The sequence below is a fragment of the Manis pentadactyla genome, chromosome X (assembly GCF_030020395.1).
Source record: "Manis pentadactyla isolate mManPen7 chromosome X, mManPen7.hap1, whole genome shotgun sequence".
NCBI lineage: Eukaryota > Metazoa > Chordata > Mammalia > Pholidota > Manidae > Manis > Manis pentadactyla.
The window spans coordinates 114,471,010-114,497,897 of NC_080038.1; the positions used below are offsets into that span (position 1 = coordinate 114,471,010).

Consider the following 26,888-nt stretch of genomic DNA (forward strand, 5'->3'; position numbering starts at 1 on the left):
AATGTGAGGTGGGCAGGCTGTTTATCACAAGGGCCACTGAGGGAGTCATATCCGTCACGCATTTACTTATGATTTTGGGGCTCTTATTTAGGGCATGCTTTTGTGAGAGGACTTAGTGTCAATGCAGGCCTTGCAGGCCTCTTTACCGCACAAAATGGATACTGAGGTAGCAGTATTACAGAGTAGTTTAGCTAAAAATCTCAAAGGCATCAAAAAATAACAAAATACTTAGGAACACATTTAACTAATAAAAAAAATCTATACACTGAAAATGACAAGACTTTGATTTAAGAAATTGAAGAACACAGAAACAAATGGAAAGACATCTCACGTTCATGGATTGGAAGAATTAATATTGTTAAAATGTCCATACTACCCCAAGCCATCTATAGATTTAATGCAATCCTTATTAAAATTCCAATGGCACTTTTCACAGAAATAAAAACAAAATCACTGTCTTGAGAGATATCTGCCTCCATGTTCACTGCAATATTATTCAAAATAGCTAAGACTTGAAAATGATGTAAGTGTCCACTGATGCTTGAATAAATGAAGAAGATGTGGTGTATATATACACAATGGAATATTATTCAGCCATAAAGATAAGGAAATCCTGCCATTTGCAACAACATGCGTGGACCTTAAAGCCATTATGCTAAGTGAAATAAATTAGGCAGAGAAAGACAAATACGATATGTATCACTTATATGTGAAATCTAAAACAACTGAACTCAGAAACACAGAACATATTGTGGTTGCCAGAGGCAGGGGGAAAGGGGTGGGAGAAATGGGTGAAGGTGGTCAAAAGGTATAAGAAATTTGGGGAATATAATGTACTGCATGGTGACTATAGTTAACAATACTGTACTATATATTTGAAAGTTGGTAAGAGTAGATCTTAAAAGTTCTCATCACAAGAAAAAAATTATAACTATGTGAGGTGATGGATGCTAACTAGACTTATTGTGGTAATCACATCACAAAATATACATATGTCATGTACAAGTTAAACTAATACAATGTTATATGTCTTAATAAAATTGGGTGGGGGAGATAGGGGTTAAGTGCTGGAGAACAAAGGGAGAAAAAGGGACTCTGGCGCACTGTTGGAGAACTTACATTGGTGCAGCCACTATGGAAAACTGTGGAGTTTCCTAAGAATATCAAAAATAGAACTACCATATGATCCAGTAATCCCACTTCTGGGTGTATATCCAAAGGAAATGAAATAAGGATCTCAAAGAGCTATCTGCCCTCCCATGTTCATTGCAACATTACTCACAGCAGCCAAGACATGGAAACAACCTAACTTTCTGTCAATGGATGAATGGATAAAAAGAAAAAATGTGGCATATATGCAATGGAATACTGTTCAGCCACAAAAAGAAGGAAATCCTGCTGTTTGCAGCAACATGGATGAACCTGGAAAAATTACACTAAATGAAATTAGTCAGGCAAAAACAAATACTATATGATATCAGTTATGTGGCATCTAAAAAGCTAAACTCGTAGAAACAGAGTATAATGGTGGTTACCAGGGCCTGGGGAGGTTAGGAGGCGGATGGGGAGATATTGATCAAAGGGTACAAACTTCCAGTTATAAAGTGAGTAAGTTCTGGGGATCTAATGTACAACATGGTGATATAGTTAATAATATTGTATTATAGACTTGAAAGTTGTTAAGAGAGTATCTTTTAAATGTTCTCACCACAGAACAGAAATGCTAATTACATGGTGAGATGGAAGAATTAGCTAATGCCATGTTGCTCATCATTTTGCAGTATGTAAGTGCATCGAATCAATATATTGTACACCTTGAACTTACACAATGTTATATGTCAATTTTATTTTAATAAAGCCACAAAAAATAAATTTTATCCAATAGAGCTGGAAAAAAAGGAAAAATGTTCAATTATGAATGAATTTTTGTATAAGGTATGGGGTTTCATTTGAAATTTCTTTTTGTTTTGTTTCAGTCTATGGATATCCAATTGTTACACCATCATTTGTTGAAAAAGCTACCCCTTACCCCACTGAAATGCTTTTTCTCTTTTTTCAAAAATTAGTTAAGCATACTTGTGCTGTTTTGTTTCCAGATTCTGTATATCATATTGATGTCTGTCTGTCCATATATCAGTATTTTGCCATCTTGATTATGATAACTGTATCTATTGTTACATAATAAAAATTCAACACAGAATTTTAAAGATCTGATTGGCTTTATTAATCAATTTATGAGTCAGGCTGCATACCGTCTAGAAGTAGAGGGCAGCTCCAAGGTGCTGTACAAAATGTAGGTATCTTATTGGCAGAAACAGTAGGAAAATAAGCAAATGAAAACAATTGTTTCAGGCTGGATCACCTTCCCCTGGGGGAAAGGGCAGAGGGTCTTAGTAGGTGAGTTACCTCATCTTCCTTTGGGGAATGGAGATGGCCCATGTGACAGATTGCCTCATTGGTACTGACCAGAAAATTCCTGACTGACCTGTTAAAACTACATGCCTGGGGAAGGTCGAAACTACAATTTGGTATTAAGCTCTCGTTTGGTGACTTGACCTAGTATAACTGACTCCGTTTTGGGTCTGTAGTTTTCTTTTTAACCATTCACCTTTTTGATTAGACTCTCAGCTTAACTGAGAGATGTGATCATAATTTGAGGCATTAGCACCTCTCTTAGCTACCACTCTGAAGTTCTCACAGTTTTGTTGGTCTTTTGTGTGAAAGCCATAGGTCATGACATTTTTTGCTTAACTCCTGCAATATTTACAGGTCACGGAAGTCAGACATTCTTTTCATGCCTTTTTTGACATTCCAGTCTTACATTCTAGTTGAGAGAACAGGCAACAATAAGCATAAGTAATTTTTATGTGACGTTAGATTTTTTTTATGGTACATTCTATGACTATTAGTGCCATGGGGAAAAATAGAGCAGAACAATGAGGGCAGGGGTGTCAAGTGGGGAATGATTTACAATGTTAAACAACATAAAAAAGTGTATTTTACTTCCTTTCCCACAATCTCTCCTATTTTAGTGGATATTATTTGGGTTGTATTTTTATTTTTACTTTATGTATCTTTTTTTAATTAAGGTATTATTGATATATACTCTTATGAAAGTTTCACATGAAAAAACAATGTGGTTACTACATTCACCCATATTATCGTGTCCCCCCCATGCCCCAATGCAGTCACTGCCCATCAGTGTAGTAAGAAGCCACAGAGTCACTATTTGCCTTCTCTGTGCTACACTGTCTTCTCCATAATCCCCCCCACACACCATGTGTGCCAATCATAATACCCCTAAATCCCCTTTTCCCTCCCTCTCTATCAGCTCTCCCCTACCCCTCCCCTTTGGTAACTGCTAGTTCCTTTTTGGAGTCTGTGAGTCTGCTATTGTTTTGTTCCTTTGGTTTTGCTCTGTATGTATCTTTTTAAGAATATTTTTTTATTTTCTTACAGATTGAAATTCTCGTAAGGTTGATTCTATCTGTAGTTCAGTTTCTGGTAACATGCTACTGTGTCATACTTTTACTTGTTTATGTTCATTCGGGAACATTCCTACTCCCTATCCATATAAATCTGTCTCCTTATTTAATCAACATTCAAAATTTATTTTATGAGTGCCCTGTTTATTTAAATTTTATTGAAAGCAGGAAGCAGATGCTTGCTAAAAATTGCTTCTGCTTACTCTAGTAAATAGTTTTAATAGTGTTCTCTTTTTTCAGATTAAAAAATAGGATGAAAATTATTAATGACATCAGATCATTTTCAAATAATAAAAAACATCCCTAAAAGCTGCCATTTGACATGTTTTCACATATCATTGATGGCAAATATAAATACCTGTGTTTGAGATTTGACAATATTCTGAAGAATACACTCTTGCAAAATACAGATTTCAGGAGAAGACTTTTTTCCTAAAGAAGGCAATTACAACTGTGTTAGGTTAGAAGCCTCTGACCTATAACATCAGACCTACCCTTTTAACAAGTTTTAAGTGTACTCTAAAGTATTGTTAACTATAATCACAACGCACAGTAGATTTTTAAAGCTTTTCATCTTGTGTGATTAAAAGTTTATACCCATTGAACAGCAACTCTCCTTTTTTTATCTCTTCCCAACCCTTGGCAACCACCATTCTTACTTTCTACTTTAATGAGTTTGACTATTTTAAGTAGCTGGTTCATATAAAAGTAATCATACAGTATTTGTCCTTCTGTGGCTGGTTTATATCACTTATCATACTGCTTTCAAGGTTCATCCATGTTGCAGCATATGACATGATTTCCTTTTTTATGGATGAATAATATTCCATTGTATTTTTATGCCGTGTTTTCTTTATCCATTCATCCTTTGATGGACACATGTTGTTTGCTCCTTTTGGCTATTCTGAATTATGTGGCAATGAACCTGGGAGTGCAAATATCTCTTCATAATATTGATTTTATTTCTTTTGTATATATTCACAGAAGTAGGATTGCTGGATCATATGGTAGTTCCATTTTTAATTTTTTGAGGAGAATCTATACTGTTTTCCATAAAAGCTGCATTACTTTACATTCCTGCCAACAATGTATAAACATTTCTACTTCTCCACAGCCACACAAACACTTATTATTTTTCTGTTTTTTTCCCTTTTTTCTTTTTTTTAATTTTATAATGGCCAACCTAACAAAGTGCTATATCATTGTGGTTTTGATTGCATTTTTCTGATGATTGATGATATTTAGCATCCTTTCGTATTCCTGTTGGCTGTTTGTATGTTTTCTTTGAAAAAAATGTCTATTCAAGTCATTTGCCCATTTTTTAATTGGGTTATTTTTTTTATTTTTGTTTTTGTTTTTGCCTCTGTTGATTGTTTTATTTGTTCTCTACTTTTACTACATAAATCTCATATTCATCTTTTGCTTTCATTTTGTAGAATATTTTCATAAGCCACATGCTGGTTTTACAAAGAAAATATCTCTTAATGAAGGCAGATCTATACTGAACTGACCAATGGCCCAAATTAGCATATAAGGAGTCTCCTTGAATTCCCTCAGTGTGTCTGAACATTATTAGACTTAAAATGAATGAGAAGTTTTGCAGAAGCTTGAATTGATGTATATTTAAATTACTAAATTAGTGATACTAAAACCTGAATGGGGAAGAATTTGGAGTATTTTGGCTGTCCTTTCTGGGAGAATTTGTCTCTGCTCACTTCCTCTTCACTGTTTAGTGAAGTGATATTCTATGACTCAAAATTTTGTATCTATTTTTTTCTGCTCTGTCTAAACTACTGTAGTTATAGAATGTGGCTATGTCATAGCTCTTAGTGTTACTGTCAATTACTGTTAAAGTAGAAGCCAGAGAAAGGAAAAGCCTACCACCCCTAGGTTCTCTGTTAGATGTGTACAAACTCAACCTCATGGTCCCCTTGTAGCTGATTCCAAGTGGTTTGGATGTATAGGAATGAATTTGGTCCAAGAATCTGTTACATATTTGTCCTCAGTCTTACCATAACCTCCAGCCCATACCTTCCACATCAGAATGTTCTTTTGGCTTGTGTTAGGGAAGGACTTCTTTAATTATTCACACACTATACTGTATCTCTATGAAATGATATTTTGAAGTTTTTCAGGGTCTTAATCTTATTCCATCTTAAAAGCAGTTAGTGGAAATTCTCCAAATTGCATAGCATGTGAATATTTATCCTTTTTTAAAGATACATTTGATTATTTCAGTTGGATTTTGTTACTGTGATCAACAGAAGTATGTTCAATATTGGTATTCTAATAACCATCTTTTTTGTAAATAATATCATTTTAAAATATAATATGTGCTTTATATACATGATTAAAATTTATTTTTTTAACCACATGGTTACTGCTCACAGTTATTGTTAAAATATTAACCGACAATGAAAGTACAAGAAAATAAAAACATTCACTTTTCTTTTCTGTTTATCTTCCCCATATGCTTCTCTGAGTCTGAGAAAAATTATGTGTTCTTACCCTTTTTCACATAACTATTCTGTGTCATGAAGATCACTGTGTGTGTGTGTGTGTGTGTGTGTTTAATCAAACTACATTACATTTTATTGTTTGTGGAAATTCCTTCTTTATGTTGGCAAAAAGTCTATAAATCTTAGTTTTCTAAGGAGTTCTGCATTTTCTTTTCATTTTTAAAATGTATCCACATATTTTAGAAGATATTTGGAAAGGCTGTAGTAGCAGCTGCAGGCCAGATACCATTTTTTAAAGTTATCCCTTTTGCTTTTTTGGTGTCAAGGGCATACGAAGTCAGTATAGCATAGAGAAGACTAGTGACTCTATAGCATCTTACTATGCTGATGAACAGTGACTGCAATGGGGTGTGGTGGGGGGACTTGATAATATGGGTGAATGTAGTAACCACAATGTTGCTCATGTGAAACCTTCATAAGATTGTATAGCAATGATACCTTAATAAAAATAATAATAATAATGAAATGTGTAAATGCTCATTGACTAGAAATAATCTTCTATTATTTCTTTTGACACAATACTTTTTCTTAAGTTTATGTTAAAATATTTCCTCTACTTTTGTGGAAAGATATTTCATGTACAAGATTAAAATATAAGTGATTATTTCATTCACATATGGTATCAAGGAGTCTTCATGATTGCAAAATCGCTTTTAAGAAAAGATAATGAGTATAACAAAGTAGAGTATTTTATTAAAAACAAAAGCCATGCCTTGTAGTCAATTTATCCCAAGTAGCTAGTTTTCTATGTGTGAGTAGTTCTTATAACACATTACTACCTTGAACTTTATCTTTGTTAAATTTTTCCAAATGAGCAAGTAAAATGCTTTTAAGTTTTAATGCAGCAGGTAAACAGAAATCCTCCTGTTACTGTTTTTATGATGGATTTTAAGATTGAATGAACTTCTGAATACAGTACAGCTTAATAATGTTGAGCTTTTACTTTATAGAGTTGTTTTTAAACACCTTAATAGCAGTGGTAAATCTGTCTATCTAATCTTGTCATTGCATCTACTTCAAGGGAAAACCTATTTATGAATACTGTATTGCTGCCCTTTTCTTCAGGAAGGCTGCAAGAACATGTCGTCTGACTGAAACTCTCTTTTAAGTACCCTGTAGGCATTTTCTCACTATGATAAGTGCACATCCTGTTATTCTTAACTTCAAGAAATTAGATCATCCCTGTGGAATCACTATGTGAAATATTAAAGGTCTTAGATTCAGTGAAGGTATGAAGTGGCAATATGATGGCTTTACTAGAATACTGAACTTTTTTTTCAAACTATGGGCTCATTCTCTGTTCTTATTCATTCTGGGTGTAAAAAAGTTATTCTCAAGGCTTGAGGGGTTACCTGAGTGTCTTTTCTAATCAGATATAGCTACTTCTGTGTTTTCAGCTCACAAGAATTTTCTCCAAATCACATTTGATATGTTTGTTTACTTTATGAATTTTTTTGAAATGCCATCCTGGGTTTTATTGATAAACTCAAGAGGTTTTTGGGGGTTTCTAGTAGTTTAAATTTTCTCTTATCTTTATTACTTCCCTCACTCTCTCACCCCCACCTTTGGTTCTTTTCCCAGTTTATTTATTTTAATACTCTACTTAATTGTTTTCCATATATTTTGTTTTTAAGTATGTATTCTTAATGTTATATATTTACCTCTATGTAACACTTCAGTTTTGATATGGAGAACTTTCATTGTCATATATTCTAAATATTTTGCTTAACCCATAGATTGTTTAGATGTGCCTTTTAAACTTACCATACATGTTTTACTATATTTAGATTATGTCTCATTTAATGCAAAGTGTTCAGATGACCATTTGTATGATACTGATTCTTTAAAATTTCCTGAAAATTCAGTTAAATCCAGTACATTGTTTTCCTTTTTTAAAACAATTTTCAAGTACTAGAAAAGGTATGATTTCTTTTATATTTTAGATTATTTATGCTTTTGCTCAAAATCTTTATATCTTTACTTAAATTTTGTTTGATCTATTTTTTTATAGAATTGAGTTAAATGTCTTCCACTATATTATGGATTTGTCAGTTTGTACTTCCAATTCTGTTATTGCACATACAAGCATACACAATGGTAAGAGATGCATACGAATTCATGCTATTATATCCTTTTGTTTATTTTACCTTTTTAGTATCATCTGGTAAACCTCTTTACCACTTTTAATGCTTTTGAACCCAAATTTTACTATATTTTAGTGTGAATCTTTTTGTGCCATCTTTAGTTAGCATTTTCCTAATATAACTTTTTTTTATCATCCTAAATTTTAACCTTCCTGTAACACTTTATTTTGCTCTGTCTCTTTATAGTGACAGATTTCTGGCTTTTAAAAAATAAATCAATTAATCTTTTTTCCAATAGCCAATTTAATCCTTCTGCATTTATTTTCAATATGGACAAATTTTGAATTATATTTTAACATTAAAAAATTTTCAGTCTATCTTCCCTTTATTGTTTTTTTATTTTCTGTTCTTGCTTTAGCTTAGATTGATAATGCTCTGTACAAACTCCTTTCCTTTCATTTGCTGATATGCATGCAAAAGGTTGTACCTACTATTGTCTGTTCATTTGTCAATTATAATGTGCACTTATGTGCTAGTCCTCCATTCCATCCCCTTATATACGAAATGTTCCGGATTTGGCATATTTTTTATATTTTTAAAACTTTCTTTTAAATTTATAAGAATTCTTTGTGTATTCTTAAATAATTCTTTGATAGCTATTTGTGTTGTAGTACTTTTTTCAGTTTCTATATTGTCTTTCAGTGGACAGAAGTTCATCCTTTTAATATAATCAAGTTTTAACAAACAATTCATTTCTGGTGTTAATTGTGAATTGTTTTAAAAAACTTCCCTTATCCTTTAGGTCATAAAGAATTCACCTATATTTTATTCCAAAGTTTTAAAGTTGTTCACTGTACTTTTAAATTCTTAATCCAGCTGGTTAATTTTTCCATATAGTGAGACATAGTCATAGGACTTAAATTTTTGCAAATAGCTAACAGATATTTTCATCTTCATTTGTTAAATATTATCTTTCCTCTCCTGATCTGTCATGCTCTTTCATTTAACAAAGGACATGCATATATTTAAGAATGCTTGGTGAGGGTATGTGATCTCTCCTACCTTTAGTGAGTAGACAGGGTGCCACATCCCCAACCACTGGCTTTATAATGAGAGACTGGCATTGATCCCATCTCATGTGCAACATATTTCTTCTTTAACACACTTCAGTAGCCAGCTCCTGGCTGCTACTACATGCTCCAGAGACTAACAGATTTCAGCTCCTTTCACTGCCTTCCATTCTTATTATACAGTTGACCCTTGAGCAGCATGAGTTTGAACTGCATAAGTCTACTTATATGAGGAATTTTTTCAAGAGTATACTGAAAAACATTGGGGAGATTTCTGACAATTAGAAAAACACATTTTCTTTTATCTAGCTTACTTTCTTGTAAGAATATGATATGCAATACATACACAAAATATATGCTAATTAACTATTTATATTATTGGTATGTCTTCCACTACTACTGGCTAATAGTAGTTACATTTGGGGGAGTCAAAGTTATATGCAGTGACTGGATGGAATTGGAAGGATCAGCACCCCTAATTACAATTGTTCAAGGGTCAATTGTATTTCTGGTTCTTAGCTACTATGTCTTTTTGTCTTTATCTTTTTTATATTGCACCTATTATTGATAAATATTTAAAGCACAACTGGTGCATTAGATTTTGACCAGACTTAACTAATGAATTTTTTATGTTAGAAACTAGACTATGAGATCTTAAAAAGCAGGCATTGTATATTTAACTTCATAGAATCTTCAACAAATAATACGTATCTCAACATACAGTAAATCCTCAACAAATGTTTGTCAAATAAATGAAACAATGAGTTACCATATGATCATTCATTGCAATAGAAAGCCTGGAACAAAAAAATACGTATGTGCAATAGCACATGGCCTCCTTAGTTTTTGCTTTTACTGAGATGTTTAAAATTTTTATTTTAGTGATTGAATGTTAAGCATCGAACAGTATATGTAATTATCTGCTGGCTGCTGTCATCACAACATCATTATGTTGCTGCTAGGAATTTTGCATTTTATCTTGTGCTTAAGAAAAATACGCATGCAAACAAACCCAGTATATTTGTAAAACAATATTAAATTAAACTGTTTCTATAATGATTTAAAGCTGGTTACCACTCTATCACAAAACACCTATTTAAGCAAACTTTTTTTTATAAGGATTTAGTAATCATCAGGGAAAACAAAAACCCAGTTATCTCTCAAATTTTAAAGTTGTGACAATAATTTGTTTGCCTTATTCCCTTGTATAACCCAACACTATACAGTACCAGAATATTCTTTGTGCAATATTTCATACATTATCCATTCAGCAAACCAACTATTCCTATTTTTGGAATTCCCAACTGAGTTAAGATAATTGGTCTTTCTAAAAATTTATCACGTTCAGTGTCTAGAGCCTTTCTAATAAAGCTACTAATTAACATATCTCTCTGATTGTTCTCCTGCCCTACCCCTATTTTATTTCAAATGACCAACAATATTTTAATGGGTTTCTATAGTAAACAAATGTCACCATTAATATTGCACCTCTGGATGACTTTCAAGGCTTCTGGAGTTTAACATTCGCCAGAATGGATATATTAAAGGCAATATATAAAAAATTATTGTCGTTAATTTATTTCAGACCCATATGCTTAAGTCGTACTAAATTAATTTTGTTCAAAGTACCATAAGATTGAGGGTATTTATCTCATTTTATGGTGGTATACTTGGTAAGCACGTGAAAGAAATACTCTGTGAAGAACTAAGCTTAAAGAAATATATTTATTTTGATAATGCTAATATCCTCTGTGAAATAGGGAGAAGTTTGGGCTATGCTGGAATATGTCTAATTAATGTCTTTATTCAAACATTTAATCAAGAGTAGCATTGCATACTCATTTACCAGGCAGTAACTGACATGCTTCCAAGATTTTCAAGTTCTATTTTGATATGCAAATAAGCAACTTTATGGTTGATTTCATCAATGTACCTATCTTCAGTTCTTAATTAAATTCAGTGTCCCTGCCTTATTTCCTAAGTTGTCAAACATTAAGTTTCTTCAGGTCAAGCATATAATAACTGTCTTAATTTTGTGCTTGGGAAGAGTATTTAGTTAGATCACTGGACCATAACTTAAACCTTTGAGGTTATTTGGACATATGAGTGCTTATTGAACTAAGTCCTAAAAGTGTGGATGGAACATAAGACTGCAAATTTTATGAGGGGAGAGAGATGGGCAGGAGCTCTTTCTGGAGTTTTCCCTCCTTGGTGAAAATCCTCAAAAAGCTTATAAAAGAAGGCAGAGTCATTGCCACTGGAAGAATCATTCAATATTGAGAATAATTTTTTAACGTTTTCTTTTTAACCACATATAAAAGTACTATTTAGCGGATAGAAAGGAGCTCCAAGGAGCTGTACAAAATGAAAGACTTTTAGAGGCAGAAGGGAGCAGGATGAAGAAGTTAGACTGTAAAAAGTGGATTGGTTGTAACAAGGTCACTTTCCTTTAGAAGATGGCAGGGATCTGTCAGGCAGATTACCTCACTAGTGCTGGCCAGGTTATTCCTGATTGACTGGGTTAAGATTCCATTTCTGGGAGAGCTGAAACTGTAATTACGTATTAAGTCTTGGTTTGGTGACATTGGGCTTAGCATAAGTGACTCCATTTTTGGCCTGTTTTCTTGTTTTTAACAGTGTCCTCAATTCTAAATCAATTGAGATGTAGGACAAGATAGATAATTATCAAAATGTCAGCTATAACTCGATAAAGAGATACTGAAGACCCTTTGTTAGGTAGCCTAGCAACAATAGATTTCCTATTATTGCACCCTAGAAGGATCACAGGCACAGCTTAAACACCTCCAGACCACTCTGAAAGTTGGAGAGATTGTACCACTTATTTCCTATATGGCTGAGGGCAGAACAGAGTTCCTTTTGTGTAGTCAGATTTACCAAAGAGAAATGTTGGAGCCAAAACATTCAGTTCTTTTTCCTAAACTCACTAGCCTGATAAATCACTCCTCTTTCTCCTATAGAGAGGGTAGAACTTTTACGGTAATTAATGACCCTTCACATAGCAACCTCAACTCAAAGAAAAGTAGGTCCTCCCAACATGTATTAATAGAAAACAATGCACATATGTGACAAAAATAAAACTATAAATATTATTTCAATCTAAAAAAGACTCACAAAAACAAGATCTCTGATTCAAAAAGACATATGCACCCCTATGTTTATTGCTGCACTATTTACAATAGCCAAGATATGGAGGCAACCTAAATGTCCATTGATAGATGAATGAATAGAGAAGATATGGTACATATACACAGTAGAATATTATTCATCCATAAAAAGAAAAGAAATCCTCCCAATTGCAACAACATGGATGGATCTAGGGGGTATTATGCTCAGTGAAATAAGTCAGGTGGAGAAAGACAAATATCAAATTATTTCACTCATTTGTGGAGTATAAAAACAGCGAAACAGAAGGAACTAAAAAGCAATAGACTCATAGACACTGAGAAGGGACTGGTGGTCACCATGGGGGAGGGGTTGAGGAGGTGGATGGGGAAGGAGAAGGGGATTAAAGGGTACTACAATTCCCAAACCCAATAGAGGTAGGTCACTGGGACAGTAGTAGAGTACAGAGGATACAATTAGTGACCCTATAACATCTTTCTAGGCTGATAGAAAGTGACCGCCATGGAGAGGGTGAGGTCTTGATAATATGGGTAACTGTTGAACCACTGTGTGGTGTATGGAAACCTATCATAAGATTGCTTATCAATGATACTTTTTAAAAAAGAGCCTCAGAAAATTCCTATACAGATTGAAGGTGGACGATTTTCATAAACTTAAAGGCAATAGAGGGAAAAGACTAATAGTGGAGTTTCTCTGGCTTAGAAACTATATTTGCTGTGCTTTTTACTACTGGATCAATTTCAGTTCCTAATGGACACCTTTTAATTAATAACTTTATAATTTTGGCTTTCTCCATGATGACAATAGCTCTTTTCCCACTGTGTTGCCAGCGTTCTTATTCAACTTGACCTTGTTCTGTTTTTTTTCTTAGAGTTAATTTTCTGAATACTAATTTTATAAAAGGCATTAGAATCTACTAGAAGCCTAGCTGCCTCATATTTTCATTCAAAGAAATATCAGTCAGGAATTTACATATAAATAAAAAGCAATTACACATTTTACTGTAGCCTTCTGATAAGCTGTCAATGGGAGATTTTATTCATACTATGCCATACAAATAACAGCTACTCTCCAAAGTCTCTCCTCCCTAACTCTTCAGTATTGTCTTGGCTATTCGAGGTCCTTTGTCTTATCATTTAAGCTATAGAATCAGTTTGTCAATAATTTAAAAAAAGCTTGCTAAGATTTTAAATCAGATTGTGTCCAAACCATAGGTCAAATTGAGGAAAAATTACATTTTAACAATATTGAATCTTCCAATCCATGAGCACGTAATATCTCTCCACTAATTAGATCTTCTTCGATGTTTTAAATCACTGTTTTATTAGTTTCCCACATAGAGTTCCTGTACATATTTTGTTAGATATATACCTATCTTGGGAAGTGCTATTATAAATCATATCGTTTTGTTAAAATTAACATTTCAATTGTACATTGCTGGTAAATAAGAGAGTAATTGACTTTAGTATATTTACCTTGCATCCTGCAACTTTTTATACTCAGCAGTTCCAGAAAATATTTGTCCTTTTTTTGGGGAAATTTTCTATATGAACAATCATATCACCTATGAATAAAGATAGTGTTACTTCTTTCTTTCCTATCTGTATACCTTTCATGTCATTTGTCTTATCGCAGTAGCTGGGACTTTCATGATAATGTTGAACAGAGAGGGCATACTGTCTTGTTCCTCACCTTAGTGGAAAAGCACCCAGTTTCCCATGATTAAGCATGATATTACCTGTAGGCTTTTTGTAGATATTCACTATTAAATTGAGACATTTCCCCTCTAGTCTTAGTTTGCTGAGAGTTATTAACATGAATCGGTGGTGGATTTTGTCAAATACTTTTTCTACATCAATTAGTATGATTACTATGATCTTTCATCTTTAGTCTGTTGATGAGATGTATTACATTAAGTGATAAACTGATTTTTAATGTTAGACCAGCCTTGCAGACTATTTAGTCATGGTGTGTAATTCTTATTATGCATCATTGGATTCATTTTGCTAGCATTTTCTTAAAGATGTTTACATCAGTGTTCATGAGAGACACTGGTCTGTCACTTTTCTTGTAATCTCTTTATCTGATTTTGGTGGTACAATAACACTGGCCTCATACAATGAGTTAGAAAATGTTCATTCTATTTCTATTTTTTGTAAGAAATTGTGGACTATTGGTATCATTTCTTCCTTAAAAGCTTGGTAGAATTTACTGTGAAATCATCTGGGACAGGTAATTTGAATTTTGACAGGTTATTAAGTTGTTACTGATTCAATTTCTTTAATAGAATACAGCTACTGAGGTTATTTTTCCTTGTATGAATTTTGGTAATTTGTGTCTTTAAGGAATTGGTCTAGTTCATGTACATTATCAAATTGTGGATATAGCCTTTTCTTAGTATTTCTTTATTATCCCTTTAAGTGTTCATGGTACCAAAAAGATAACCCCTCTTTTATTTCTTATCTTGGAAATCTGTGTCTTCTTTTTTTCCTGATTAGCCTGGCTAGAAGCTCATCAATTTTATTTATCATTTCAAAGAACCAGCATTTGGTTTCTTTGATTTTCTTCATTGATTTCCATTTTTCAATTCTACTGATTTCTGCTTTAATTTTTATTATTATTTTTTCTGCCTGCCTTAGACTTGAGTGACTTTTCCCCTATAGTTTCTTAAAGTGTGCACTTAGGTTACTGATTTTCAATCATTTTTCTTTTGTAATGTCTGCACTTAATATAAATTTTCTTCTCAGCACTGCTTTTGTTGCATCTCAAAAATTTACATAAATTTCAGTTTTGATTTTTATTTTGTTCAAATATTTTTGAATTTCTCCTGAGACTTCTTCAACCCATGTATTATTTAAAAGTATGTTGCTCAATTTCCAAATATCTGAGTATCCTGGTATGTTTCTGTTACTGATTTCTAGTTTAATTTCATTGTGGTATGGGATCATACTTTTTATGATTTATGTACTTTTAAATTTATTGTGTTTTATAGCATAGATGTGGTCTGTCTTCTGAGTGTTCTATGGGAGCTTAAGAAGAATGTACATTTTGCTGTTGCTGGAGTATTCTACTGTCTTGCCAATGGGTTTCATCCCTGGACAAGTTCACTATGGATTCACTGTGACCAAAGAAATGACAGTAGAACATTCTTGGGGTGAAAGGATTATACCCAACTTTATTATTCCCACGGTGACAGGTCAATCACAAATCTCATTCACTCAGAGCGAGTCTGCATGCAGCAAGCCGGTCTCTGCCTCTGGGCCTCTCTGCCTGCACAGCCATCCTCTGGGCCTCTGTCCTCAGCATGGCCACCACTCCAGACTCTGCTGTGTTCTCCTCCAGCCTTGCAGCCATGCCACCATGCCACCGTGCTGTCCAGAGCACTGGGCGGAGCTCTTAAAGAGTCAATAACGACATTGCCACACCTGTGTAGAGAGCTAGCCAACCAGGGACAGGTAAGAATCCTGGCCACAGGACCTTTCATTTTATCCACATCTGTAAATGGCAAGTATATTAAGTTGATTGATAGTGGTATTTAGGTCAACTATATACTTATGATTTTCAGCCTGCTTGATATATCAATTATTGACAGAGGCTATTACAATCTCCAACTATAATGGTGAATTTTGCTATTCCTCCTTTTAGTCCTATTGGTTTTGCCTTGCATGTTTTGATGTATGTATTTAGATGAACATACATTTAGGCTTCTTAGGTCTTTTTGGAGAACTGACCCTTTTATCCTTGATATATTTCCTTGTTCTGAAGTCTGCTCTGCCTGATATTAATATAGCTACTTTGGCTTTCTTCTGATTGATGTTAGCATGTACATCTTTCTATATGGCTTTATATTTAAAATGGGTTTCACATGTACAATGGGTAGCAAATTTATAGCTGAGTGCTTTGTTTCCACTCTGACAATCTTCTCTTTTAATTGGTGGGTTGAGACCACTAATATTTAAAGTAGTTATCGATATCTTTGGATTAATATCATCTATGTTTGTAACTGTTTTCTACTTATTTCCAGATGCTTCTTTTTCAACCTTCTCTAGTTTTAACTCAGCATTTTATATTATCACATTTTATATCCTCTCTTACTGTATCAATTATGCTTCTTTTGAGAATATTTTAGTGGTTTCAACATACATTTTAAACTAAGTACATTTGGAAATAACAATGTCATTTCTTGTGTAGTACGGGTAACTTAACAACAAAATATTCTGGATTCCTTTCTCCTGGCCCTTATGATATTACTGCCATTCATTTCATTTATTCATATGCTAAAATCACCCAATATACTGTGACTAATATTACTTTAAACAAACCCCTATCTGTTAGATTCAAAGAATATGAAAATGAATAGATTTTGTTTTGCCTCTATTCCTTTTCTGATGATCTTCCTTTCTTTATGTAGATCTGAATTTATGACCTGAGACATTTTCCTTCTCCCAGAAGATTTTCTTTAAACATTTCTTGGATGACCATTCTCCTGGCAATTAATTCCTTATTTTTGGTGGGGAGGGTCTGCAAAAGGCTTTATTTCTCCTTATTGAAGGATAATTCCACTGAATAAAGGATTCTGGGTTGTGTTGCTGTATTGTTTTTTTTCTTTTAACACTTTAAATATCTCATGCCACTCTCTTCTTGCTTGTATGACTTTTGATGAGAAGTCCACTGTAATTGTTATTCTTTTCCTTCTATAGATAAGGTGTCCCCACTGCTGGCTTTTTTCAAGTTATTCTTTTGTCTTTGTTTTTCTGCAGTTTGAATAGGATATTTCTAGGTGTAATGTTCTGGTATTTTCCTATTTGGTGTTCCCGGAGCTAAGGTTTGGCATCTACCATTAATTTTTGAAAATTTCTCAGACATTACTACTTGAAATATTTCTCCTATATTTTTTCTTTCTTCTTCTGGTATTCCAATTGCACCCTTTGAATTTGTCCTCAAGTTCTTAGATGTTCTGTTGTGGGGGGGGTGTCATTTTTTTCTTTGCATTTCAACTTGAGAAGTTTCTATTGATCTATCTTCAAGGTCACTAATTCTTTCCTTGGCCACATCTAGTCTACTGATGACCCCAACAAAGACATTCTCTTCATTTCTGTTAGAGTTTTTATGTCTAGCATTTCCTTTTGATTCTTTCCTAGAAATGGTCATCTCTGTGTTTGCATTACCCATCATTTCTTGAGTGTTTACTTATTTCTTTACTGCCCTTAGAATATTAATCATAGCTTCTTAAATTCCCTATCTAATAATTCCAAAATCTGTGTCATATCTGAATCTGATTCTGATGTCTGCTTTTTCCCTGCAGACTATGTTTTTTCTTCTCTGTTTTTAGCATACCTTGTATTTTGTTGTTCCAAAACAGAGGGGGTGCATTGGATAACAGGAGCTGAGATAAAGAGGCCTTTAGCATGAGGATTTACATTAATTTTTCTAAGAATTGCACTGTTGATTTTTCTTTTATGGCTATAGATACTGAAGGTATTGAATTTTTATAGTGTCCTTGTTTTTGTCTCCTTGAATTTGGGTTCTATAACTATGCCTTCTCTGAGAGATTCTCTGTCTTATAGCTCCTTCAGCTGTAATCCACTGTTAATGTATTACAGGCTTGTTGGTGTCCTTGTAGCGTGTAAGGGAGGCACAGCTTTCTGTAATTTTCTGATTAAACATAAGTCTTTTAGTGGGCTTATGCCTTTGCCCGTGACTTTCACAAGTGTTTCTTCTTGTAAAGCTCCCCCACCCTCCCTTCAGTGAGACTAGAAGGCTAGAGGGGGCTGGAATAGGAGAAATATCACTCCCTCAGGTGGGATAAGGCTCTGGTGATGCCTTTTCCCTGGAGACTGGGCCTTTCTTATGGCGAGTGCTCTAGGCATTTTTCAAAATGGTTACTTTGCCCTTACTTCTGCCAAAGATATAAAGGGATTTTCCCTGGCTCTTTAATATGAGAAACTGGGAGGGTTCTTACAGGTAAAACATATGAAAGTGTGAGAGCCCTGCTAAGACTATGGCCATCAGCTGTTTCTCATTTTCACACTTATCCACATTCAACCTCCAATAATTCATCAGAATTACGATTTAAGGGTTCCTACCAGTTGATGGTTCCAGGAGTTTCTGCTCCAGGTAAGCAGATGTTAATGATAGTTCTTTGAATTGCCTGTCTATCCATTATTCATGGAGTGGTTGCCCTGCAAACTAAGTTCTGTGATGGATCTCTTGATTTTCAGTTTTTTTCCCTGTCATCTTGCCAAAAGGTTGCAGTGACACCTTGTAAACTCTTTGCATATCTGTGGATAAAGTAAAGGTTCTTATGGCCAGGATTCTTACCTGGCCTTGGTCAGCTAGCTCATTACACAGGTGTGGGCAATACGTTGTTATTGACTATATAAAGAGCTCTGCCCAGTGCTCTGGGCGACATGGTGGCAGGGCTGCAAGGCTGCAGGAGAGCAGAGGCTGGAGTGGTGGCAGCACCGAGGACAGAGACTGAGATGGCTGCGGGGGCAGAGAGGCCCAGAGACAGAGACCAGCTTGCTGCATGTAGACTGGCTCTGAGTGGGTGGGATGCTAGTGACTGACCTGTCACCATGGGAATAAAGTTGGTTATAAACCCTTTCACCCCAAGAACATTCCATTGTCATTTTTCAGTCTCATTTAATCCATAGTGAACTTGTCCAGGGCTGAAACCCATTGGCAAGACAATATCACAGCTCTCTCCATAATAGATTTTGTTACTCTGGGCCATACCACCAATATGGTAGTAAGAGTCATACACCAAAAAAAGAATGTTATGTGTGCTTATAGTAATTATTTGTGGTTTTATTTATAATTGAAGTATTCACTTTTCTACAGTTTGTGGACATGTCTGAAAGGATCTTATCAGAGTACTGTCAAGTTGTAATTTTATTACTTGGAAAACAATATGAATGTCCTGTTTATTAAGTCCCCCAAACAGGACACTGTGGCCATGATATTTAAGGAAACATAATTTTGATGTTACTTAATATCTAACATGAGTATTTTATCCCCTCATAATACTACTCTGTTTGTTCTGATGAATGTCTTTTATAGGAACTAGATTGTCTCCATCTCAGATATTTAGTTCCAGGTCTGATTTGCTCAACCTCTGAGACTGTACTTAGACTTGAAAGAAATCTTGGTGACTAAAGAAGTAATGTGATCTACCCAAATCACAAACTAATTTAGAAGCAGCATTGGGAATGAAGCTCACATCTAGTGTCACACAGTCCTGTGACAAATAGTTTTTTTTTCTTAAGCAAACATTTATTGGTGCAAGGATTTATATCATACAGTTATATAAGAATTAGTCTTTACTGTCCAGGTGTTGTCAACCTAGTTAGGAAGATAAGACAAGTATACAAGCTGTTACATGATAGAAAATGTTAAGTACCAGAAGAAAGCAGATTCAGAGTTGGGACAGAGTATATGAAGTGGAGAGATGAGTGAATGTCAAGTTCAGTGCCCTTTATAATCTGTTTTTTACCAAGAATGTTGTCTGAAAAGAATTCTTTTTATGCTTTGCTGAATGTTCAAACTTGGCCTACGATCTTATTTTTCTATTTCATAAAAAAGTATAAAATATTCCTTTTGGGTTCCTGGATCCAATCCCAATGTGTGTGTGTGTCTTTTCCTGTGCATGACACCAAGCAATTACTGAACACCTGCAGGGTGCCCAAGAACTCAACTCAGTTCTGACACTATCTGCTCCCAGATAGCAACAGATTTCCCCAGGGTAAGGGCTCTGCCTTACAAGACTGCCCTTCATCCCCCACTCCAGAAGCCAGTTGCAAGCCCCAGGCTGTTTCTTGTGCTTCTGACTGACTGGCTACAGATCGGAGGTTCCAACCACCTCCTTTAAGTTCAGTTAATTTGCTAGAGTGGCTCACAGAACTCAGGAAAACACTACATTTATCAGTTAAATAAAGGATACAAGTTAATATGGCAAGGTCCCAGATAACGGAGCTTCTATCCTCATGGAGCCTGAGGCCCAGCTCATTGGCAAATGAAGTTATCTCACAGAGAGAGAGATTGAGAGAGAGTTGTGAGGGCTTCATTGTGGAGTCATGATTGACTAAGTCATTGGCCTTTGGTGATTCTACCCCAGGCCCTTTGCCTTTCCCCCTCCCAGGGGTTGGGAGCTAGGGCCTGAGAGTTCCCACCATCTAATCAGCCTCTGCCCTTGGGTGAGTCTAAAAGACTCTCCCTTAACATAACAAGACACCCATTTGACCTCTGTGTCTCTGAAGCAGGTTTGGTTTTTTGTTTTTTGTTTTTTGTTTTTTTTTTTCAGAAACTATGGACAAAGACCAAATATACCTGAGAAATACATTTTTGTCATCTGAATGACCAAATACATATTTCTTATGTCATTATTTTGCAAATATTGATTAGGAATTTGTACCTAAATAAGACAGACCTGTGCTCAAATCCTAGCTCCATGATATGCTATGTGACTAAGAATGAGTTCACAATTCAAATCAATCAAGTTCAATTCAACAAATATTTATCAATTAACTTCTCTGTGTCAGGCAGTTTTCTAAACACCTAGAATTACCTCAATGAAAAATAAAGAAAAATATGTTTGTCTTATAATATTTACATTTTAGTGGAATGCATGTTAATAAAATAATTGCATGTAATTTAATTGTGCATAAATCTTCCAAGAAATTCAGTAATGAAACTTTCTTGAGCCTCATTTTCCTCATTTATAAAATAGGTGCTAATAATTCTTACCTCATAAGGTTATTAGTAGAGTTAAATGATTTAATATGTAATGCTTGCAGTAAAGTGTCTGGCATATAGGCCTTCTGCAATAAATGTGAGCTGTTGTCATTGTTAGGACATAGTGGTTCTTATAAACCGAATTATATCTACCCTCCCCAACATACGTATGTTGAAACCAGAAGTGTCAAAGGGACCGCCAACATCTCCTATTTGGAAAGAGGACCTTTAGGGGATAGGGCCCTTAGGGAGGTGATTAAGGTTAAATGAAGTCATAAGGGTGGGGCCCTAATGCTATAGGACTGGCATCCTTGTAAGAAGGAGGAGGCACCCGAACCCTCTCCCCTCTCCTGCACTAAGCAAAAATGTGAGGATACAGTGAGAAAGTGCTGTCTTCAGACTGAGGAGAGAAGTCTCACCAGAAACCAACCCTACTGACATCTTGATCTAGGACTTTCAGCCTCCAGAACTTAGAGAAAATAAATTTCTGTTGTTTAAGCCACACAGTCTGTGGTACTTTGTTATGGTGGCCTGAGGGGACTAATACAGTGATTGATTTGGGGATGTAATTTGCTGTTGGTGTTTAAATAAGTAAGGTTCTTATCTTGTGATTTATTTAGTTCTTTCATGGACTGAGCAAAGTGCCATCTATTAGTATAAAGGAATAAAACCATAATGCTTTTCAACAACAAAAATACCGTTCCCAGGACCATTATGAATCAATATTACAAGACATTCCAGGATCTGGGGTTTTCAGTGACAGTAGGTTTGTAAGAATAGGTATTATTACAGGCCCTGTAAGAACATGGACCACTCTTCTCTAATCCATTTGGATTATAATTCCCCCAGGCTCGTGCAGTGGCACAGCTCTCAGCCAAAAACAGTAGGGGCATCCTCTGAAGATCGCTAGGGTTCTCACTCTGTGCAGCTCTCTCCTCTGTGGTCCTCTGTCCTGTGTCCTCTAGTTACCTTGTTCTCCCTGGACTTTCAGCTCCATTTCCTTACCCCAGTGGTAACAAAGGTGCTCTGCCTGGATTATCCAACCTTGCACAGAAGCCTGGAGACTCAAGCAGGTAGTGTAGGGCATTCATAATGCTTAGCTGATTTGTTCTCCCTTCTTTCTGGGATCATGTTCCTTCATTGCTTAATAGCTGGTATCTTAGCAACTGTTGTTTCTTATACTTTGTCTGTTTTGTTTGTTTTTGTTTCAGGAGGAAGAGTAAATATAACCCCCGTCATTTTATATTGGTCAGAAGTAGAATTCTCCATTGTTTGAATTTAACATTAATCTGGACAAATACAGCATAGTGATTTTTTTAAAAATCAACTTTAGAGTCAGAAAGACCTGTGTTAAAATTCCAATTTCAACCCTAAACATCTTTGTGACCTTGGGCAACTTCCTTAACCTAAGATAATGTCAGAGTTTATGAACAGTACAAATAAATGGTTAAAAGCATGAGCTCTGAATTCACCAGCACCTCTGGTGAGCCCCAGGCCTCCCTGTGCAGGGGCATACTGTTTGCCTCACGATACAGAGCTGACATGGAAACGTGTTCTCAGCTCAACAGTAAATCCAGTGCAGTGAGAGAGAGGGTTTAACCATGCTTGCATATTTTATTCTCCCAGGCTCACAAGTAACTTAACTCACTCTTCTGGTGAGGAGAAAGATCAGGAGTATTACTCTAGGGAAAGGCCTCCACATAGAACAAGTGGAGGGGAGAGTAAGTACCCACCCACCTCCCCACAATCATTCAACTCTTGGAATAAACACACAGGTAAGAACTGCCAGTGTTCGAGTTGAATAAAAGACCTCATTTCCTAAGGGTTCTCAGTTCAATAAGAAGAGACAATTGTACCAAATATCTTTAAACTGAATTTACACCAACTAGAATCTTTTGAGAAACTGAAAGCAAGATTTTTGTGAGGAAGACATACTCTCAGATGATGGGACATGGACTGTAATGTCACAGCCTTCATTGTGATCTTTTTTATAGATGAAATTCTGTGTCATATAATTGAGCTGCCCCAAATCAAAATGGGAAAAGAAATTAGGGTATTGAGGCAGATGCTCTTTCTGTGATTTTTAAGAAATACCATTTCTTAATAAGACATTGATTAGTGATCACTCCAAAGAAAACATCTTGTGTACTGAAGCATGTAATAAACTGTCAGGAAACAAATTGAACCATCAACTGACCTTTTGAAAATTCCTCCTAACTTTATGTGATTTTTTTCATAAAAAGATGGTAAAAAGACTATTAATTCTTAGCATTTTATTTCTGGTTTGGATGCAGGTCAAATACAAGCAGGAATTATAAATAAGAATGCAATGTCTAGCACACATAAGTGATTCACCTATGGCTTAGCAAGTAGGATTGCTTTGCTGTTCTCTTTTCAGCTTCTTTTATTAGAATGGTAAATCCTTTCATTTTCTTGGTCAAAAAAATAGGAATTAATACACCAATAATAAGAAAAAATTTATCCCCTGAAAATAAGATTAACAGGGTTTTTATAGTTACACCAAACTAGGCTACCATGCCAAGTTTTTAATGTGTCTTCAGTCTTGGTTTCCATTCAACTTAGCAAATCAATATCTCCATTTACATACAGTGCCAATAAAAATCTTAAGCAGCATATATGGATTAAATTCCTATTATATGCTCTGCTATACTTTGTAATACATAAGATGCAGTTCCTCCCTCATAGATTTTTCCAGTCTAATGAAAAAACACAAAACTGTCAAATGCCCTTTAGACCCGTAGTTCACTGGATGTCTGAGAAAGGGGTCACAAGTACAGGTTGGGAGAATAGGAAGGCTTTGTGGAAGAAATGTCCTTAAGAATAAGTACAGATTAGATAAATAAATGTTAGGAGGAAGGATAGTCCTCAGTGTAAGAACATCATGGAGATAGAAATGAGACTGGTGTGAGAGAACAATTCAGGTAGCAATTTCATGATGAGGAATTGGTGGAAATAGGACTGGTGATAGAGGGTAGATCCCAAATATGGAAATCATGAAAAAGTATTCAAGATTGATGCATTGCCAAATGTGGCATTAATGAGTTCTGTGCATAAGAACAATGTGCTAAAATTTGCATTTCAGGAAATTAAAGGTTATATGAGGAAAGGCAAGTTACAGAAGAATCTAACAGGCTGCTGTACTCATTTGGGCTTAAAAAATAGTGGAAAAATGGAGAGAATTACAAAAGAAAATAAATCCATAATTATACCAGAGAATTTTAGCACAGATCTTCCCCCAGAAGTTGATAGATTACACAGACAAAACACAAGGAAGGATATAAAAGATGAAAAACATAATTAACAAACTTTATCTGGAGAAATATAGCTGCACCCATCATATATTAATGTAACACAGATTTTATGTATATATATATATAGAACACAGATACTGACCATGAACAGGTCACAAAGCAAGTCTAAAAATAAGATATATAGCCCACTTTTGCTGATTACTATGTGATAAAATTGGTAATTAATAATAAGAGAGTAACCACCATACATTTAAAAAATGAAAAAAGTTCTATTCAATTTGTGGTTCAAATAAGTAGTCATAATGGAAATAAAAAAACATCTGTAACTGAACAGTAAGTGAAAATACTACATTTCAGATTGGGGTTGAAGCTATAATGGCATGTAAAGGAAAATGCATATTTTTTAAATCTTCTCTTCCAATTTGGAATTGTATTTGTTGTTTTTGATGTTGTTGATTATGTTTTCACTACTTTTTCCCTTGAACCTAGAACACATCCTGGAATGTCTTGTTTCTTGCTTAACGTCTGTTAAGGGGTGTCTTATTTGAGATGATGAGCCACCATCTAAATGTATGGGTACAGGATAATGTACAGGCAAAACAGCATTAGTCTGAGAGCCAAAGCCTCCATTCAAGACTAGGCTCAGCAGTGTAATGTTGGGAAAGTAACTTATCTTCTCTGGACCTAAAAATAGAAATAGAAAATAGAAAGGTTTGAAATTTTTTCACATCCCTTTTGGCTGTCAACTCTAAATAAGAATCTGTAATTTACTCTTCTCGGTTAGAAATCACAGATCTATTGATTGGTTTATCTTTTTGTTCTGCATCTTTCCTCACTAAGCTTTATGGGTAACCTTGAAGCTGTTTCACTTCCAATGTACATCTGTCCCTGTCACTTCCCAAGGCTTGATAAATGTTTGCTGGGTGATGGAATAAACACTACAATGGGATAGATTTAAGACAAAATTTGAAGCGAGACCTATAGATCATGAGCAGTAAGATAAATATGTATGTGGCTTAGGTGAAAAGTCCAGGGGGAGTTATAGTTTTAGGAGGCATCAGAATAGAGGTGCTAGCTGGAGCTGTGAAGAAAGGAATCATTAAAGAAAAAAAAATGTGGGCCCCTCAGTTTTTTTAATGGTATATAATTTTCTACTTAAAAGGTAATGCAGAATCATTGTATAGAATTTGAAAAATAGAGGAATGTACAAAGAGGAAAACAACACATTTTAAAAATGTGTTTGAAAATGCCTTTGATTCACTTAAAGCTCTGGTTATAACAACAAGATATATCAATTGTGTGTTCTGTGGAAGCTTGTGTGTGGGTGGCTGGCAAAGGATTGGAAGTTGTTATTAAGCAAGCAGGAAACATGGCCTGTCCTTAAAGAGCTCACAGTTAAATTCAAGGGACAATATAGACCCCATGAAATAAGAATAATCTGAAGTACTACATGATTAAAGGCATAAACACACATAAAAATTAAAACTTAAGTGTTAATGCTGAGAGTCAGAGGTGGAACTCTGTGATCAGTGTGGGCTGGAGAATGGAGTTAGAGTTCACAAAAAAGGTAAATGTTTGCTTAGGATATGACAAGATCTAGGGGCAGGTGGTAAGGGTGATGTATTAGGGTAGAGAAACAGGTAAATAGGAGGGAGAGAATGTAAGCTGTTTTGTAACAGCTGAAAGCCTCCTTTCCTTTGCAGTTTTACAGAGGCAGCTCTTGGATTGCACTGTCATCTGAGCAAAAGACATGGGGTTTAGTCTCATCTGTCACTAATTCAAGGTGAGTTCTTAGAGAAGTTGTCTCAAGTTCTGTATCTTTGTAAGACTAGGGTTTCTTTTAGCTCTGTTACTAAAGGAAATATACTTAAAACCCATCATTTAAATCACCACTCACCCATTTTGCCTTCTTTGACTTTGGTATAAAGCATCTCATTAATGGAGAATGCAGATTGATTTGAGAGGAAGAGCATTTATTTAGACAAAACATTACTTCCCCAGCTATGATAATTTTTACAGACTTGAGAATATTTTAAACCTGAGGCAAAGCCTGAGGCAGATTTGCATAATGATTGATGTAAAAGCCTTGTCGCCTCCCACTTGGCTCTTCAGCCTGCACCCAGAACGGGAGAAGGCTCTGAGACACAAATGTATGTAATGCAAAACTTTCCCTAGGAAGTACCAAATTGCATACTTAAGTACTTGTAACCGGGAATATGTTCAGTGTTCTGTAAGTACCGTGTAATTTTCAGAATCCACAAGAAGTAATTTGCCTCCTGTGGCGAAATCCTCGTCACTGACTATTGTATCCTCCTGCCACAGACAGCCACAACCCTGCGGTTTTATAGTCAGTGCCTTCTTTTCTCCCCTGACTGTTCTAACTGCTCTCCTTCCTTTCTTTCCCTTCCTTCTTCCCTCGCTCCCTTCATTCCTTCCCTTTTTTTCTCCCTCTCTCCCTCCTTCCTTCTCTGTCTCTTTCTTTCCTTCTGAGTTTCTCTCATCTTTCATATGTAAAGTTGCTCACTCCCTCTCCACTCCAAGTATACATTAAGGTTAAATTTACCTTTATAACCTCTACTGA

General features: G+C 35.1%; 1 long non-coding RNA gene across 1 annotated transcript in view; it reads left to right on the forward strand.

Annotated features, from left to right (window-relative positions):
- The window catches only part of LOC118934451 (uncharacterized), a 42,293-nt gene extending 16,210 nt beyond the window's left edge, over window positions 1-26,083 (forward strand). The window contains exon 4 of the long non-coding RNA XR_005033472.2: window positions 26,011-26,083. This is a non-coding gene — a long non-coding RNA (uncharacterized LOC118934451). The remainder of the gene's footprint in view (window positions 1-26,010) is intronic.
- Window positions 26,084-26,888: the final 805 nt, after the last annotated feature.